At 46.6% G+C, this 18,340-nt stretch overlaps 2 long non-coding RNA genes across 16 annotated transcripts in view; one reads left to right on the plus strand and one right to left on the minus strand.

Moving 5' to 3' along the window:
* The window catches only part of LOC147576907 (uncharacterized), a 279,867-nt gene that overhangs the window by 67,745 nt on the left and 193,782 nt on the right, over positions 1 to 18,340 (plus strand). For 12 of the 13 annotated variants that reach the window (XR_015241264.1, XR_015241267.1, XR_015241262.1 and 9 more), the window contains 2 exons: positions 5,905 to 6,201; positions 7,564 to 7,665. This is a non-coding gene — a long non-coding RNA (uncharacterized LOC147576907). The remainder of the gene's footprint in view (positions 1 to 5,904; positions 6,202 to 7,563; positions 7,666 to 18,340) is intronic. The other variant, XR_015241271.1, reaches the window with a different exon arrangement.
* LOC147576908 (uncharacterized) lies at positions 1,554 to 5,146 on the minus strand. Of its 3 annotated transcripts, XR_015241274.1 has the most exons (4): positions 4,385 to 4,568; positions 4,190 to 4,291; positions 2,433 to 2,782; positions 1,554 to 1,974 (listed from the first exon to the last, which is right to left on the minus strand). It is a non-coding gene; the product is annotated as an uncharacterized LOC147576908 (long non-coding RNA). The 3 variants fall into 3 exon arrangements; XR_015241273.1 differs by having other exon boundaries at positions 1,554 to 2,782; positions 4,385 to 5,146; XR_015241275.1 differs by having other exon boundaries at positions 1,554 to 2,686; positions 4,385 to 4,571.

Below are 18,340 nucleotides of genomic sequence, written 5' to 3' on the forward strand. Positions count from 1 at the left end.
TTTCAGTAAGATGCACTTTATTGGTTTCAGAGACCTATTCCCTGGTAAAGAGGATCAATCTTTTTGCACGTTGGAGAGACATTTAAGATAATTTTGAACTTTCTTTTCATGTAAAGCCTGGACAAAGTGGAACATCTAGGAACATTAGGTTGGACTAAAGAAAACTTCTAAAAATGGTTCTTCTTGCCCACTCGTTGCTAATCTGAGAAATGACCTAAAATGGCAACTCAGCATGGTGACCTGAACTGGGGCCTGTCCTTCCCTGATTAGGACTGGTTGGTTGGATATTCCATGTCACTTTATTTTATACCAGCGAATGTTGGCGGTATAGATGGTCAGTTACGATCACATAAGCCAAGACTGATCTTTCTTTCTAGTATCAGATTTTATAAGACTCATCTGGACTAGTGCCTCAATTCTTGACTTCATTTTGTTCTTCTCAATGGGGCCTTAAAATACAGCATTGCAGCTAATCACACAAATGACTTCACTGCAGAAAGACAGTCATCTGTCCTACATCCTAGAAATTGAGAGTAATCATGACTCTGGGGACTTTTAAATACAGTCATAAAATGTGAATTAAAGTTCACCAATATCCCATGTCCTTTATCTTTTTTTTTTTTTTTTTTTTAACGTTTTTTTTTATTTATTTATTTTTGGGACAGAGAGAGACAGAGCATGAACGGGGGAGGGGCAGAGAGAGAGGGAGACACAGAATCGGAAACAGGCTCCAGGCTCTGAGCCATCAGCCCAGAGCCCGACGCGGGGCTCGAACTCACGGACCGCGAGATCGTGACCTGGCTGAAGTCGGACGCTCAACCGACTGCGCCACCCAGGCGCCCCCCATGTCCTTTATCTTAAATAAGAAGTTCAGGGTCATTATTTTCTGCCTCCAAGTAATTTCACACCTAGACCTATCTGGAAGGAAACTCTAAAATTTTTTGACATCTCTGCTATCGTGATATATTATGATGGCTACCGTGCTTTCTGCCCTCCTCCCTGTCTGTGTGCTGTGACTCATGGTGAGCTTTTCCTTTTTACTTAACACAAGTTAATGCGATTTCCCAACTTCTAGAAAAATGATCTCCTTGGTTGCTCGGGAGCTAACGATGTTTTGAATGATGGTGGCCACTAAGTTGTGCCTCAGCATTCAAAATGGTGGAGCCATTTATAAACTTGTATAAGGTTATGTGTATTATTCTATTTAAATATGGAGAAAAAGGGAGGTTTTATCTTGTTTATGCTTTTAAGAAACAAGGTAGTTGTTATTACTGCGTAAAATAAAACATACCATGCAGTGTCTTCATAACTTTTAATAATAAGGTGAGATTGAGTTTATGCTTATAAACAGCCTGGTATTTGTGGTGTATTTTTTAAAAACAAAATTTCAAAAATTCTTCAGTTGTGGGGAAAGTAATGTTAAAAGTTTTCATTACTCAGTAGGCCTGTGTTACTCTGATTGCATTGAACAGTGACCCAACCCTCAGTTTCGAATAGAACTTGTCACATAAGTAGGCATTACTTTTAATTTATCTGAGAATTTTATTTCTGTGTCTCATCTAATTTTATTTTATTTTATTTTTACTCCTGGGCAAGGTTAGTATGATACATGCCAATCTGGTGAACATATTGGGACAACTGGAGAGGAGCAAAGTGGCCGGTGTCGGACCGTGTACATGAGCCAGAAATGAGGACAGTGACAGATTCTCGTTTGTGGTGACTTGACTAATCACACTGAAATACCAGGATAGATACAGGACATCAGTTAAGGTTGGGGGGGGGGCATAGCCCTGAAAGGCTCAATCCGTCCTTTCCTGGAAACACAGCTGAGACGGACATGGCGTCCTCTCAACTTATTCTGGAACATTCAAGAAGGGTCTGCCACTTGACAGATACTTGCTAAATGCTTGCTCTCAGTCCAGGGCTGGAGGAGATGTCAAAACGTACGAGTGGTGAAAGATGCGGTGCGTATGCCTGAAAAGAAACAACGGGAAACTCTGTTCCGTTGTTCGCGAACATTGGTCTCCAGTCTTAGTCAAGGACATGGACTCATCGGCAGATAGTCTCAGTTAAAGTTGGTATGCACAGTGTGCTGTGGTGACAGAAGCCCACTTCTTAGGGCTGGGAGAGGCTGACTAGGGGATGATGTCTAATTTTAATTTTGACTGAAGAATTATTTAGTGGCTACTAAAACTCTGTGCTCTCTCTTGGCGCGAGGGATTCAAAGAAAGATAAGACAGTATTGATCTTTGAGGAGATCGTGGTTTAATGTAGTAGACAGACAGGTTATGAAGCTCAGTGCCCACTCACACGCACCCACTCAAGCACACACAGTGGCATAGGGTGTAAGTGTAACAGAGTTACTTGATTACATAGGAGACCAAAAAGAAGGGCCTATATCTTTTTGGAGGGAGGCAAGAAAGGTAGCTTACCCAAACTGTTGGTCAGTAGATTAGCCCCGTGAATAGAATGCTGGGAAGGTGTAGAAGAGGGAACAGCTAATTCTGCCTGAAAGAGGGTCGGCGTCGGAGGAGCTGGCGTTGGCTTGGACATCGAAAGTTAAGTGGGATTTTTTTCAGCGAGGTGAGTGAGCTGAGAACAGAAGGCGATTCCAAGGGGAAATGGCATGAATCGAGTGTATGCTGTGTCTAGGAGAACGAGGTCTGGTTGGTTTGTCTGGAACTTCCTGGGCATGGAAGAAATTGGAGGACCCCAGGTCAGGGAAGCGGCCTGGGGCCATGTGAAAGCCAGGTTCAGGAATCTGTTGTCTGTTTGTTTGTTCCTGAAAGGCAATGAGGCGCCGTTGTTATTGGAAGTTTTGAAAAGTAAGTTGGGCAATAGAGGGAGAAAGGATTGGGGAGGAGGAAGGTTGAAACGCTGGTTCTCAGCAGTGATGAGCAATACATCAGAATAACCAGGGAAGCTTTGAGCAGAGGACACAGGCTATTTTTTCCCCTCCCTGGTCTTGTCTTTTCCCTCAACCAAGTTTCTGATCTGATATGGGGTGACTGGAAGGTAAATAAGGATATTTTGAAAAGCTTGGCTCGGTGATACTGAGACATCCTGCCCTCTGCCATTCCATTAACCCAGTCGAGAAATGCTCCTGTAAGCCTGAGACAATGGAGTTGAGAAAGGATGATTTGAGTGATGCATGTAAATTGGGATTAATAGTATGGACTGGAGGGGAGTGTGATGGAGAGGAAATATGATAAGTACTTAGGTAGCTAGTGGAAGCAAGTGAGAAACTATTAACTGAAATGAGCCCTAGAAGAGGAACAGCATCTTTGGGCAAGATGATGGATTCGACTTGACGCCTGTAGAATTCAAGGTCCCTGTAGGCAGTTAGTAGCATAAGAAGCTGGGGTTCAAGAATACTTACAACCATACACACCTGAGTCAATTATGAAGCAACAGGAAAGACCATATAAAGGTTTTAACAAGGCACCAAAAAACCCAGAGACAAGGGAGATTTGTATTGGCTGAAACAGACAGATAAGTCGGCATGGAGAAGTGGAACTTGAGATGCATCTCAAAGCGTTAATAGAAAATTCAACTTCAAGAAATGCGGCGATTAAAAATGGAGACGGTTTGCAAAACGGTCCGGGCTGGGAAAGAAAAATGCTGTTTCAGGAGGGCAGAACGGTAATATAAATGGCTTAGTAACAAAACTTCATATACCCTCATTTATGTCTCACTCCTAGCTGGAGCCATTATCACTCACAATTTACACATTACGAAGTAGGTTCAGAGAGGTTAAACAAATGACCCAAAAAGTTCCAAGGGAAACGGTGTGCCTTCACTCTAGAGCCTTTAATCTAGAGTCTTATTCTGATCCATTAGGTTGTGTGTGCTTAAAGGTAGGATTCATCTCTTACATATCCTTAAATACCTCCTCACTAGTGTGTTGCCTGAAAATAGAGGCAGCTCTCAATAACTATCTGTTGAATTAGACTTCTCATTTTTGTGCGTGCGGGGGTCTAACTGTTTGCCGTCTATACTTGAGACCAAACATGGAACATAACATTGTAGGACTGGAAAGTACCGTGATGCTTTTCAAACCCAATCAGCTCACTTTACAGGGCAGCAAGTTACGTCTCAGGAGAGGAAGTAACTTGACTGGGATTTCACCTGCATATCGCAGCTCCTATTGTGAAATCTCACATCTCATATCATCAGAGTGAATCACTACCTTGATCTCCGTTGTTTCTTCAGCTAGGGCTTGTCTTGCATACCATTCAGTCCAAGAGAGTCATGGGTGCAAAGTGTGAGGCCGTCCTCCGTCCTCTGAGCTCTACAGAGTTAGTTGGAAAGGAGAAACATGGATAGGACGTAGGAGGAGTCACCTTTGTTTTGCTGTTTTTTAAATGGAAAAGCATAGTCACACCTGCTCAGGTCAGATGAGAAGAAATACCATCCCAGGGTAGAGAACTGATGAGAGAGTAACATGAGCCATGGTGGAAAAGGTCCAGAGCTGGGATTTAGGACCTCTGGGGGCACCAACAGGTTGTGAGATGTGGGGGCTCTCTTAGGTTCCTCATCTGGAAATCAGAGGATTAGATTAGATTTGTCTAGCTTTTGTTTGTCACTTGCCTTCTCAGCTAAACCCCTGCCCAAAGCGGATGAGCTCCTCCTTCCCAGCCAGTGAGGGGAGGAAAGAGCTTGAGACTGCTCTATGCTACCATGAATGGCTCCTAAGGGTGAACAGAGTCCCTTGGGGCCACGTGAACATTGATTGGTGTGCTCCTTGCTCAACCAACCCCTCGAGGGTCCAGACGGCCGATCTGGTCCCTTCAGCCTGATCTTCTGGGCCTGTCCCCATCAGCCCGTCCTCCTGGCTTGACTCTGCTTCTGGTCTTCTGTGCTTTACCTCAGCTCTACATCCGTGATGCCCGTGATTCATTGATCTCGCTGTCTGCTTGTCCCGTCCTTCCCCTCATGTTCTACACCTTTGATTTTTGAAACAATTTTTTTTAACGTTTGTTCATTTTTGAGAGAGACAGAGCGTGAGTGGGGGAGGAGCAGAGAGAGAGGGAGACACAGAATCCCAAGCAGGCTCCAGGCTCTGAGCTGTCAGCACAGAGCCCGACGCGGGGCTCGAACTCACGAACCGTGAGATCATGACCTGAGCTGAAGACGGATGTTCAACCGACTGAGCCACCCAGGCGCCCCTGTTCTTTTTTTTCTTTTTCTTTTTTTTTTTTGAACGCCGGGTGGTTTTCCGTTGTATGGATATACCACATTTGGTTTATTCATTCACTGCTTGCAGGACATTTGGCTCGTTCCCAGTTCGGGGTGATGATGAATAGAGCTGCCATAAACATCTATGCACGAGCGTTTGCATGAGCGTAAGCTTTCTCTTCTCCAGGGTGAATACCCAGGATGGGGAGTGCTGGGTGGATCCCCTTTATGTTGATTGCCTCCCACTAACGAGCCTGTTTGCCCTCCCCGGGGCTTCTGACGCCCTCCGCGCCTCGCTGCCTTCCCTCTCCCTCCGTTGAGCAGCCCCGTCTGCCAAAGCGCTTCTGGCAACATCCCACGCCACTTTCTGGCGCGAGAGCTCCCAGCATGTGCTGAGACTGGAGCCCATTGCCATTAGTCTAAATCTCTCTGGGCTCTGACTTCTTTGCTGGGATTCGGCTTATTGCACCGGTACCTTAGTTCCCTCTGCTGGCGGATCCACAAAGCTGGCTTTCAACCTGTGCCGGGGGAAGAAATGGTAGGTGCGGTGGAAAAAAAGGAAAATCACCGGGGGTGGGGTGGGGGTGGGGAGGGAGGCTGTGGCACGCTACCGTTGTAGTGACAGCCTGACAGGGACACTTCATGTATTTGATGCTACACATATAGATAAACGCTGTAATATTTTTGTGGAGCTCTACAATATTGTGCTTGTCTTCTCCATTGTAGGCAAAGATGGGCTGTCTGGAAAGCTGGACTCAGCCTGGAGCCTGCTACCCAGATTGCGATTTTGTGAAGACTTCCGCATACAAATGACTCAGATGCAAACATTCAGAAATGATCTTGGAGGGCCATCTGGTCCTTGCTGGTTCTGAAAGCTTCATTCAGCCTGGTGGATGGAGCCCGTGCAAAAGAGAGTGAGGGCCCCGCACTGAGGTTTAAATACGTTCCCCTGACCGAGGCGAGAAGCTGACTTTCGAAATAGCTGAGGCTCGAGGGCCGGCTGATGTCGCCTCCCTCTTATAGGTCAGTGCCAGTCTAATGAATATTTCACTGATGATCATGTAGTTGCACGGAGGCTTCAACACACACACACACACACACACACACACGCACGCACACACGCACACACACAGAGTTTTGCGTCATCGGGGAGCATGTGTTAATTTGTTTGGGTGTCTGAAACGGGTGGGAATTAGGCTGACCCAGCATGTCAGGCGGCGAGGTCTATCAGAGCCGTGGGATCATGGGGATGTGTCATATTTAATTCGCGAAGACAGCCTTGCATTTGGGACAGTGGTGCTGATGGGCTCGCCTGGCGCACTGGCTGGCTGCTCGCCTTTTGACCCGAGGTATTATGACTGCATGTTCTGTGGCCAAGGGACAGGGAGCGTCTCCTTGCTGGGAGGCTACCGGGCTTGGATAGGGATGGAGTCCTGTACTCTCAGCCAACGGGTTCTGACCAAGTCCCGGCAGAGACTGGGCATGTAGGGAGAGGGACGCTGTGCACCGGGGAGCATGGCTTTGGGACCGCCACCTCATCTGGCCAAGCTCGTGAAGAGACGCTCCCTGTCTAACCTCTTGTTCCTCTGGGCTTTCGTTTTCTTGTCTGACGGCGGCAGAAGGGGTGGGGGGCACGTTGGCTTCCTTTAGTTTCCGTAGACAGAGCCACAATATGTCGTCCAAGATGACAGGGTAATTCATGCTTTTTCGCTCCCTCGGATGTAAACTTGAGTGCAGGGGCTGTGTCTCTTCTCCACGTACCCTCAGCCTTAGCACAGCATTGAGCCCACCCAACACATGAAAAGGGACCTTACTAAATGCTGAGGAGAGGGACACCAGGGTGGCCCAGTAGGTTGAGCGGCTGACTTCGGCTCAGGTCATGATCTCATGGTTCTTGAGTTCAAGGCTGGCATCAGGCTTGCTGCTGTCAGTGTGGAGCCCACTTTGGATCCTCTGTCCCCTTCTCTCTGCCCCTCCCCCACGAGCTTGCGCTCCCCCTCCCTCAAAAATAAATAAACGTTAAAAAAATTTAAGGGGTGCCTGGGTGGCCCAGTAGGTTGAGCGGCTGACTTCGGCTCAGGTCGTGATCTCGCAGTTTGTGAGTTCAAGCCCTGTGTTGGGCCCTGTGCTGACAGCTCAGAGCCTGGAGCCTGCTTTGGATTCTGTCTCCCTCTCTCTCTGCCCCTCCCCTGCTCGAGCGCTCTCTCTCTCTCTCTCTCAAAAGTAAACATTAAAAAAAAAAAAACCTTAAATGCTGAAGAGAGAGGCGTGATGTTTTCAAGGCACCCAAAAGCTGGGTGAGATATATGAATGTTGGGACCATGGGGAAATTATTTTCCTTTTCCCTCAGTTAATTTGTCTTTCTTGAATTCCCTCTCCATAAAGATGTTGGCGTTCCGCATTCAGTCATTCCCGTCTTTCCACGACTGTGGTGCTCCAGGAGATCTGCCCTACAAGATCTGGAATACCGTCAGATGAAATAAACTGGTAAGTCCTTCTCTGCAAGTTGAATGTTTTGTTTCAAAAGCCGTGCCGGATACCTACAAAGATTTCCTCAGTCCCTAGCGCCCCGGCCCAAAGACAAGAAGCAAAACCTTGTAACGGTCAAAAGCAGAAGTTAATGGTTTAGAACTTTTAGGCCGTCCTGGGCGGTCTCTTCTAGCAAGATGGCGCCTTCAAGGGGTTTCTCACTGTTGAAGCAGAAGTTTAACGTTACCGGTTGTATGATCATCGGGTGAGGCTTATGGTTTGCGAGAGAGTAGGTAGGGCTCTGCCGTGTACCAGCTTTCTTCAGCAATGGTTTCCCTCTTCTCCTCTCAGGATAACATGCTTTCACAGAGAATCTTGATGTTTCCCTGTGAGTGGTTTTATAGGGGCTTCACCTATAGCATGGGCTTTGCTGGGGCCCTAGGGACTTATGTTGGCCCCTGGTAAGTTCACTAATGGTAGTGCCTGTATTTCTATTTTTTTTAATTTTTTAAAAAAATTTTTAATGTTTATTTATTTTTGAGAGAGAGAGACAGACGGCAAACTGGGGAGGGGCAGAGAGAGAGGGAGACACAGGATCCGAAGCAGGTTCCAGGCTCTGAGCTGTCAGCACAGAGCCCGACGCAGGGCTTGAACTCACGAACCGTGAGATCATGACCTGAGCCGTTGTCAGATGCTTAACCAACTGAGCCACCCAGGGTCCCCCTATTTTTGTAATTTTTGGTAAAATATACACAACATAAAAATTACTACCTTAACCATTTTTAATGACGCTATTACAATATCATTGACTCTGTTTCCTGGGCTGTACTTTTAATCCCTGTGATTTAGAATTGGAAGTTTGTATCTCCTAATCCACCTTCCCTGATATCACCCCCTCCCCCTCGTGACTTTCCTTCCCTTTGAAAACTACCAGTTTGTTCTCCGTGCTTCTGGATCTATTTCTGTCTTGCTTGTTTGTTTATTTTGTTTTTTAGATTCACATACCATTTGTCCTCACAGCTTGTTGTCTGTGGCTGGCTGCTGTCACTTAACATAAGGTCCTCAAGGTTCATCCATAGTGTAACATGTGTTAGGAATTCCTTCTTTTTTAAGGCTGAGTAATATTCTATTTCATTCATCCATTCATCCGTTGATGGACACGTGGGTCACTTCTACCTTTTGGCTACCTTGACTAATTCTGCTATAAACATGGGTGTACAAATATCTCTTCAGTACCCTGCTTTCAATGCTTTTGGATGTGTACCCAGAAGTGAGATTGCGGAATCATGGGTAGTTCTATTTTTAAGTGTTGGAAATACCACCACGCTGTTTTCCACACTGGCTGCACCGTTTTCCATTCGACCAACAGCGCACGAGGCTTCTGATTTCTCCATACCTTCTCCAATGTTTATTTTCTGTTTTTTGGGGGTAGCAAACCATCTTAAGGTGCACGAGGTAGTATTTCACTATACTTTTAGTTTGCATTTCCCTAAGGAGTGGTGATGTTTTCGTGTACTTTTTGGCCATTCGTATGCCTCCTTTGCCAAAAATGTCTGTTCAAGTCCTCTGCCCGTTTTGGAATCGAGTTGTTTGTTTTCATTGCTGAGTTATAGGAATTTTTTGTATATTTGGGATCCCTTGTTGGATAGATGATTTGCAGATATTTCCTGTATCATTCAGTAGGTTGTTTTTCCACTCTGCCGATCATGTCGTGTAATGACCAGAAGTTTTAAATTTATATGTAGGGTGATTTATCTATTTTTTTTTCTTTTTCTGCTTGGCTTTTGATGTTATATTCAAGAAATCATCGCCAAATCCAATGTCATAAAACTTTCCCCCTCTATTTTCTCTTAAATGTTTTATAGTTGGAGGCCTTACATGTGGGTCTTTGATTTATTTTATGTAGCACCTGTTTTTGCCCTTCCTTAGACAGCGAGTTTCTTGAGCATAGAGGCCGCGGCTGTCCATCTACATATTCTTGGCACATAGGACATACCTGGACACGTGGTAGGTGATCAATAAATCACAGCTGAATGAAACAACTTTATCAGACATGATGAGACTAAACCAAAGAATGTATTTATAGTGACTTTCCATCTCCATAGTAATTATGGCAGACTGCCCTGGGGACCCGTAAAGAAATCTCTGAATTAAGAAAGTAATACTACTTGCGAGGGCTTTTTGGCGTTTTACGTATTTACTTTCTCCTGAAGATGTATAACGGAATACCCGCACATTTGTCATGCTGGTTGTTTTCTTATCACACTTGACCTTGACCGCCTTTTTCATGCGCTCTGTGAGCAGTTAGCTCTACCATGATGAAACCGTGCAAAGAGATTGTTTCTCCCGTCCACGTGGGTCCCCAACACCCCGGGTGGGTCGGTGGAGGAGGTGATAAGTTAGCTTCATGACCTTGGGCAAGTTATTTCCCCATCTCAGAGCCTCCTTCAGTTCCTTCATTTATGAAATGAGCAAGAAACACATAGGAGAGTCCTTCTAGTTCGAAAATCATCCAGTATTTCAAACCGAAGTAGAAACTCAGCCTCCTCTGGGAAGAAACAAAGATGAGCTTCACCACCGTCTGGCTGGCAGAGAGGACCTGAGAGCCAGGTAGAGAGAAGGCTGGACCCTATCACTGGCGTTACGTTCCTGCTCACGCCACATGTGCTCCAGGGAAGGGGATGGTTTGTGAAAACAGTCCTACCATTGTTGTCCTTGCACCAGGGACGTCTCCACGTCTCAGAGACTCCGGAGCCAATGGTCTTGTACGTGGGCACGCGTGCGGCGCGACCAATTCAAAAGATAAGGGGCCTCTGGGTCACAATGTTAGTTACGGCTGTGAAGGTCACCCCACCTCTAGCCCCACACATCCCACGTGTCTTCCGGTGAGTTTCAGCCACGTTTCAGAGACGGTTTAGACACTGGCCCCCTCGTGGGCTCCTCTGTGAGGTACCCTGTGTATACTAGCATCTGATTCTGAGGTCTCCCTTCTGCCACAGCCATTCCTGGACCTTTCTGAGACTGGGCACTGGGGCTTCTTCATGGTGCCAATCAAACAGCAAGGACTACCGAGGGCATTGGGGAAATCTGGATTCTGATCTCCAGTCTTCCCTCTGCGTGAGCTCTGGGCAAGTGAATTACCCCTCACTGGGAATGGGTGTTGACAAGTGTCAAATAGAAGGGATTGTATCTACTGTTTTAAGCAGGGAATTGGGTTGTCGAAAGAGGGAAGAGTAGAAGGAACTACCTTTATCGAGCGCCTTCTGTATGCAAGGTCCTCTGCCAACTGCATGTACAAGCTGTTATTCTGTTCAATACTCAAAACAGTTCCATGAAGGAGCCCTTGTTAGACTCGTCTTAGGATGGGAGAATTGATGCTCAGAGAGGTTAGGGGACTTGTTCAGAGTCACACAGCTTGTATGCAGCAGAATCAGGATTCTTGTGCACACCTAGTGCACATTTTCTCCTCTTAGGGCTCCTCAGAAGGAGGGTCGCAACCTCCTGAGCCTTCTGGCTTTTACCTTTGCTGAAGAGCAGATGCTGCCTACGTTCCCCCAAAGCCACATTTTCCAGAGGAAGAAGAAACTTTTGGTCAAATTGCCAAATGCGGAGCGTTGAGGGGGGCTGCGTCAAAATTGCCCCAAAGACAAAGATCCAAGAGTAAGCAAGGCTTCATTCGTCTGTGATTCCAACTCACAGTCATTTCTTTTGCTCTGTCTTCCTTTTCCTGAACATATTCTTCGCAAATGCGCTTTCACCGGGGGCCCTGGTGAGGGTGATGGGGTCCAGATTCCTGCTCTGGGGCCCTGGATTCACAAAGGCCAAGTTGACGTCCATTCCGCATCTGGCTTATTTGATTCCAGAAGAGTGCTGAGGTCCCCTGAGAGAGCCAGGAGAGATTTGCCTCCTGCAGAGGTTTGGATAAGCCTCAGCTAATCTCCGTGGCTTCTTAAGGGCACACCTGCTTGTCTGCGAGCCAGCAGCCTCCTCGCTCATTTCCCGTGGGACGGCTGGGGTCAGAGGGCCTCCAGAAAGCCTTTTATCCCCCACCGCCCCACCAGGCCCCCCGCAGCAGCACCTGGGTCCACACATAAGACTTTCTTTGAGGGGAGGTCTAGACGTTGCCCCTCCCAGAATGGGGGCCGGTGCCCTTTTCCCTTCTTTCCCAGGCAGCTTGCTTGTTCCTTCCTTCTAAATAAGCATTTAATTCAAGCCTTATCATGCATGGCTCAAACTTTATCCCGCCGGGGCTAAGCTGATCTGAATTAGTTTCTGGGCTGCTGAGCTGTGAACGCATAGTAGGTGCTCAGTAAATAAAGATGATGTCTGGTTGTGATCTGCCTGGGACGCCACGAAACGCTGTGAGCTTTCCATCTGCTACGTCGCCCGGATGCGATGGTAACGCTGATAATATAACACGTCAGAGAATTCAAGTCATCTGGTCAGCCTTGGGAGTTAGGGATTCTTTCCTCCCACCTTTCCCAAATCACATTGTCCTTCTTAATTACCATTTAGGAGTAGCTAGTAGTGAAGTTGATTTGTATTCTATGAGCATTCCGCTTAAGATGGGCAGTCAGGGACTGTTGTTTGACATAGGAAGCTCTCAGGTGTTTGCCTTCTTTCTTCCTTCCTTCCTTCCTTCCTTCCTTCCTTCCTTCCTTCCTTCCTTCCTTCCTTCTTTCCTTCCCTCTCTCCTCCCTTCCCCCTCCCTTCCTTATCCCCATCCCTCCCTCCCTCTTCCCCCCTCTCTATTTTTTGTATATAAAATGGAGGCATAGACCATTTTCGACGAGGGTGCTATGAATGGTAATCTGTAAGGGTATGGCTGAAAAGAATCTAATTTAAAAAGCTGTGATCCTCTCTTCCTTTGAACTCACCAATTGTTCTGCAGGTTTGTAATTCCACTTGTCCCTAATTCCACTAATATTTGTTAAGCCCTTATTCTAAGTCCCTGGGCTGAGTAAGAGGGGGATGAACCCAGCCCCATGGAAACCAGTTTACCTAGGAAGCTAGGCCATTGGAATTAACATGCTAGAGCCATGTGTGGGTTGGTGGCTTATTTGAGTATTAAAGAAGGGGGCGGGATAAATAAATATCAGTTCTTCTGGTCACGGGCACAATATCACAAGCTTACACATATTTCAGTTACCTTCCCCAAACCATGCCAGATAAACAGTGTCAACCCCATATTATAGATGAGGACATAGAAGCCCAAAGGCATTGGGTAACTTGCTAAGTTGGTTACAGAGCCAAGACTATAGCCTGGCTGATGCAACCAGTACTCGGAAATCCAGGTGTGATTTGAACCCGGCCCTAGATCTGAACAACCCTCGGGTTCTAGCCTCTTCCATCTACACAGAAAGCCAGCTGCGATGGACACAGAGAATGCTGCGTAGGGAGTCCCTTTAAAGAGTTAAGGCTCCAAAGTGACTTTTAAAGGGGAACGCACGTAAAGATAATTTACCAGCTAATTGCTAATCTTCCCTTTCAGTTTGGATTGTATACATATCAGGGTGTGTGGTGACTTTCAACTGTGGGTTTTAGTGATTTTAGCTGGAGCATGCTACCTTTCCTTGTGCCTGCTGCTTCCTGCTCACTGAAATGCTTTGGCATTGTCTCTCGCCTGATATGTACACAAATGAATGTTCCACACCTCCCTTTTCCCCAGTGGAGTGCACAAACAACAAGCAGACAGACACTATCTAAGATTAGGCTGCAACTCAGGGCCCATAATATTGTGGCAGAAAGTAGCAAATAAAACAGCCAGTGCTGGGTGCAGGATAATAGCATAATAGGATAAGTGTGAGAGAGTCAGGAGGCGGTAATGGCCCTGGAGATGTAGAAATTCCGGGAAAGTAGGGCGGTATAAAAGCGGAGACGCCATCTGTGGGATCCAAGCAGTTGTGAGAGACTCTGAATGACACAATATGGAGATCTGTTACACAACACACAAAATAGTAGTAAAGTAATCATCTGGCCTTAACAATTGTCGGGCACTCTTTGAAACGCCACCTTCCTGGCCACCAACACCGGGGTAGCCGCGGATAAATGGCAAGGTTGTAAATTGCCGCCTCCTTCGGCCAATTAAAATTGCAGAAAGCGAGAAGCCAAAAAATCGATGCCTCCTCCCTTCGCCAGATGGACTCTGGGCTCGACCAGCAGTGGGCACAGCACACGCTCTCAGGCCATCTCCTTCAGGGACAATAAACAGGTAGTTCAGAGGGATGGAGAAGGAAACTCCACTTTACTGAATGAACGCGTGTATGTGCCAGGCGTGATGGCTGGCATTTTGTGTAGATGATCCCATTTGGTCCGCAGAGCGCCACTTGGAGGTTGGTGGCAGCGTTCCGAGATGAAACAGGAAGACACTGAGCCTCAGAGAAGGAAGATGACTTGCCCGTCTTGACCTGGGTGGGGGAGCCAGGATTCTCATTTGGGTCTGGATGACTCTCAGGTCCCCGCTCTTTCTGATACCCCCTGTTTCTCAGAGGTGGAACAGTCCGTAAGTGAGTTACGTCTTCTCGTCGGAGATCCTTTTCCAAATAGACATTATCCATGAAAGTTTCTGTGGACGGGAAACGCGTCTCTTTAAGTCTCTGGGAATCTGGAATCAACTAACCAATCAACTAGTCAACTTTCAAGTAATTGGAACGATCCTTCTGTATTTCGGTTTTAGGGGAGAGAGACAGAGGAGAGGCAAACCACTGAATGTAGGATTGTAGACAGAGCCTTAACTTCTTGACTTTACATTTATCTCAGTACAGTTTTTCAGTTCAATATGCTCTACCTTCTACTTAAGTGACTTACGATGGCTAAAGTTGAGAATGATGACCCAGAGGGGTGGCAAGGACCTAAATCATTAAAGAGGACCAGAGAAGCGCATAGAAGGAAGAGTACTGGGGCGCCTGGGTGGCTCAGTCAGTTAGTTAAGCGTCCGACTTCCGCTCAGGTCATGATCTCCCGGTTCATGAGTTCAAGCCCTGCGTCAGGCTCTGTGCTGACAGCTCAGAGCCTGGAGCCTTCTTCGGGTTCTGTCTCCCCCTCTCTCTGCCGCTCCCTCACTCACGATTGGCCTCTCTCTCTGTCTCAGAAATGAATACATGTAAAAAAAAATTTTTTTTAAACGAAGGAAGAGTGCCGATTTTGAATGTCTTAAGAATATAGGCTTGAGTCCCCGAGCAGCCACGTAGGTCCTGGCTCCGGGCAGACTGATCACTGAAAACTTCAGTTCCATCAGCCTCCATGGAAGGTGGGTGTGGGGTACCTCAAAAGGTGATTGTGAGAAATTGATAAGCTAGCATGTGGCTAAATCACCTTGCATAGAGGCTTATGCATCGGACCTGCTGAGTAAATCCTAGTTTCCTTCCGAAGGCCGAAGAGTAATTTTTTAATCACAAGTAAAACAAAGTCGATATTGGCCGTATGATTCCCCCCCCCCTTTTTTTTTTCTATGAGTGCAGCATCTGTGAAATGGGTCAGGAGGGTTGGGGAGACACAGACCACTGGCCTCAGCAGAAGGGTCCTGAGAAGTGTGCTCCCAACGTGGAGTTGAAGTCTTGGAAATTGACACTGCCTCCTACATCCTTTGTATTTCTGTTAGCGTGGGTTCTTACAACAATGTGTCATACGATAACAATGAAAATGTGGCGGTTTGAGCAAGCCACAATAGAATTTGCCAGTTTATCCCCTTAGTTCAACCACCCAAGCTTCTCTGAGGAGACTTGGCCGAGGGAAGCAAATGGCGTAGTGCCACGCTTCAACCTCCATGCCCCGTGCATTTCCCTGTAAGCCATTGTTCTCTGCCTCCACCCTCCGCCCAGACAGCTCGGTGGCCTTTGGAGACATTTTGTCCTTGTTTCTGTGCATCAAGATAGGTCAAGGACACAACCACTGACCCCGACATGATGAAGACCGTGAGGAAGAGAGAGGCTTTGAGAAACCCATTTAGTGGCATTTACAAGCGAGCCGTATGTGGAGCTGTGTGGCACTGAGTTAAGGCCACTCTCTGACTTCGTAGTGAGTCAGCGCTGGCGTGAGTCCTGGGTTTACTGCTTACAATCCTGGGATGTAGGAAATGTGGCTTAACTTCATCAAGTCTTAGTTTCCTTGGTAGTAAAATGGACCTGGCTCGTGTGATGAGTCCTCAGTAAGTTTAAGTCATTAAATAGAATTTGCTTTCTGTTGATCCTACTGTTCCTGACTTCATTTAGCTACCTCCCAGTCTCTTCTGAGACGGAGGTATGGTTTGTCCTCATCATTCTCAAAATAGCTCACACTCTCCGTGTTTTCTCCTTGAATTGGCCAGATGGGCGCTAAACTATTTGGGGCTTCTCAGTGGGAGACAACACAACAGCTAGAGTACCACCCCTGGCTCCTGCTCTTTCTCTCCCTGCCTCTCTTCCTCATTCTCCCCTCCCAGGGAGAGGGTGTCATAGGGGCAATGCCAGTATGGTAGATGTAGGGCTTCCATCAGGAGCCCTGAGCACGGAGAGCGTTTTATCTAAATTTGCAATGATTTGTTTCTCACTGCAGACACTGCTATTTAGCATTATTGATCTCCTGTGTCTACTGAGCCACGTCAGATGTCTTTGACCCTGGTTTGCACCAGGAGCAGTCAAAGGGCCGCCTGAGACCATCTGGCATTGTGATTGAATTCAGTTCCTCTTTATGTTTGCCTATGCCGTTTTGTTCTGCCTTGAAATGGTTTATGCCATTGCAGGTGGGGTCCAAAGTGCACATGACTTTGTGTCATGCTTTTCACTATAGTAATGGCTTCTCTGGGTTGGAATCGCTTTCCTGCATGGCTTCTACTGTCCCAGGGAGGGAAGGGCTCTCAAAGCTTGCATTTCTTCTCCAGGAAGTTGCCAGTATGCTTTCGGAATGAAACTAGGAGGGGCTGTTAATCAGCCCCTAGAAATTCGTTAATCAGCACATAGAAACCGAAATGATAGGGTGAGAGAAAGAGGAAAACAGGAATCTAGACCAAAAGTAGGGATGCCATATTGTTTTCCGTGTTTCTTCTTTTTTTTTTATTTAAAAAAATTTTTTTTAACATTTATTTCTTTTTGAGACAGAGAGAGACAGAGCATGAACGGGGGAGGGGCAGAGAGAGAGGGAGACACAGAATCCGAAGCAGGCTCCAGGCTCCGAGCCGTCAGCCCAGAGCCCGACGCGGGGCTCCAACTCACAGACCGCGAGATCGTGACCTGAGCCGAAGTCAGACGCTCAACCGGCTGAGCCACCCAGGCGCCCCTTCCGTGTTTCTTCTTAGAGTTGAAAGTTTTCCTGAATTACTTTCTAGGGCCTTAATGAGAAAAGATGTCAGGAGAGTTTTTTCTTTACCTTTACCATTCAAAGAACAGCTAGCAATATTGGTCTCCCCAAAGTGTGCTTGCCCATCAAACATCTCTACTCCAGCTTGCCACATTTCATGAGCCCAAACCTGTTTCTTTTCTCTTTTAATTTGGATCCGAGCCACCTGCCCTTTGTGCTGTCTCACGATTATTGCTTCCAGACATTTTGAAGCCCTAAGGTCACTCAGAGAGGAGAGTAATATCCCGGGGGAAGGTAGACCAGCCCTGCTTGAAACATTTAATTTTCATAAGAGAGTGATGATAACTTGAATAAGGAGCAAGTATATTGCAGAGAATTAGGCTCCTGGTCCACAGAGAAGGGATCAATAAAGACTCTCTGAGCATGGTGAAGTAAATCAAAGAGTTGGGGTAATTACTTAAGAAATTTGCTCTAAAACCTCTGCTCAGGAGGGGCTTAATTTGATTGCTTACTTCCAATTTATTGTCCATTCAATTCATCAACTCAGTCGGATTTTACTTGTGTAGGCCCAACGCGCGCGCGCGTGTGTGTGTGTGTGTGTGTATGTATGTATGCATTTTTCCAGAAGGGTGGAGATACAGTGATGATCCTCTACCAATTGTCTCATCGTTACTCTAAAATCCATTTCGTTGTGGAACTAGCAGTATCGTCAAGATTGTTAGCAAATCGGTGCGTTACATTATCGTTCCTAGAAGGCGAAAGACAAAGAGTTGGCTGTCACACCGTAACCCTTAGTAGAGTTTTCTCCGTACGAGAGAATCATTTTATGTTTTTGCTGGCATGGCTAGCACCAAGCATCCCAGTACATCACATGCACTCTGTTGCTTTAACTTGTCGCCATGACAACCTCAACATTCTCCCACAGTAGCAAAATTTAAACATGTCTCTATGAATGTGAAGGAACATAAAAACCCTGCTTGCTAGCGTCAGTCTGTTCCATATAGCGTTCGGAGATGATTTCCGTAATAACGGTGAACTGGGTGTAATTTCGTGAGACGCCATCCCTGCTTAACCTTTCCCCTGCAAAGTACAAAATAATCGGGCTCTTTCATAGAGAAATGGCGGGCTGCCCCATTTAGTTCTTCGTTAGCTCTTGAATGGATATATATGCCACTGTATTAGGCTCAATGTATTAGTTAGGGTGTGCTCAGATAACAAATAGACCCTACAGTATGTAAAGATTTTTTTTTTTTTTAAATAGGAGTCCATTTCTTCCTCTTGTCCTGGTCCAATACATTGCTTCTAGTCCGTAGTAGCTTTCTTCCATGCAGTGATTTCTGAGCCCTCATCACGCGGGCAGCATCTAGCCTCATCAAGTTTTGCACCTCGCTGGTAGCGGGCAAAAGAGAGTGTGGCTGTG

Source organism: Puma concolor, chromosome D1 (genome assembly GCF_028749965.1).
Source record: "Puma concolor isolate L17-30 chromosome D1, mPumCon1.1.hap2, whole genome shotgun sequence".
Lineage (NCBI taxonomy): Eukaryota > Metazoa > Chordata > Mammalia > Carnivora > Felidae > Puma > Puma concolor.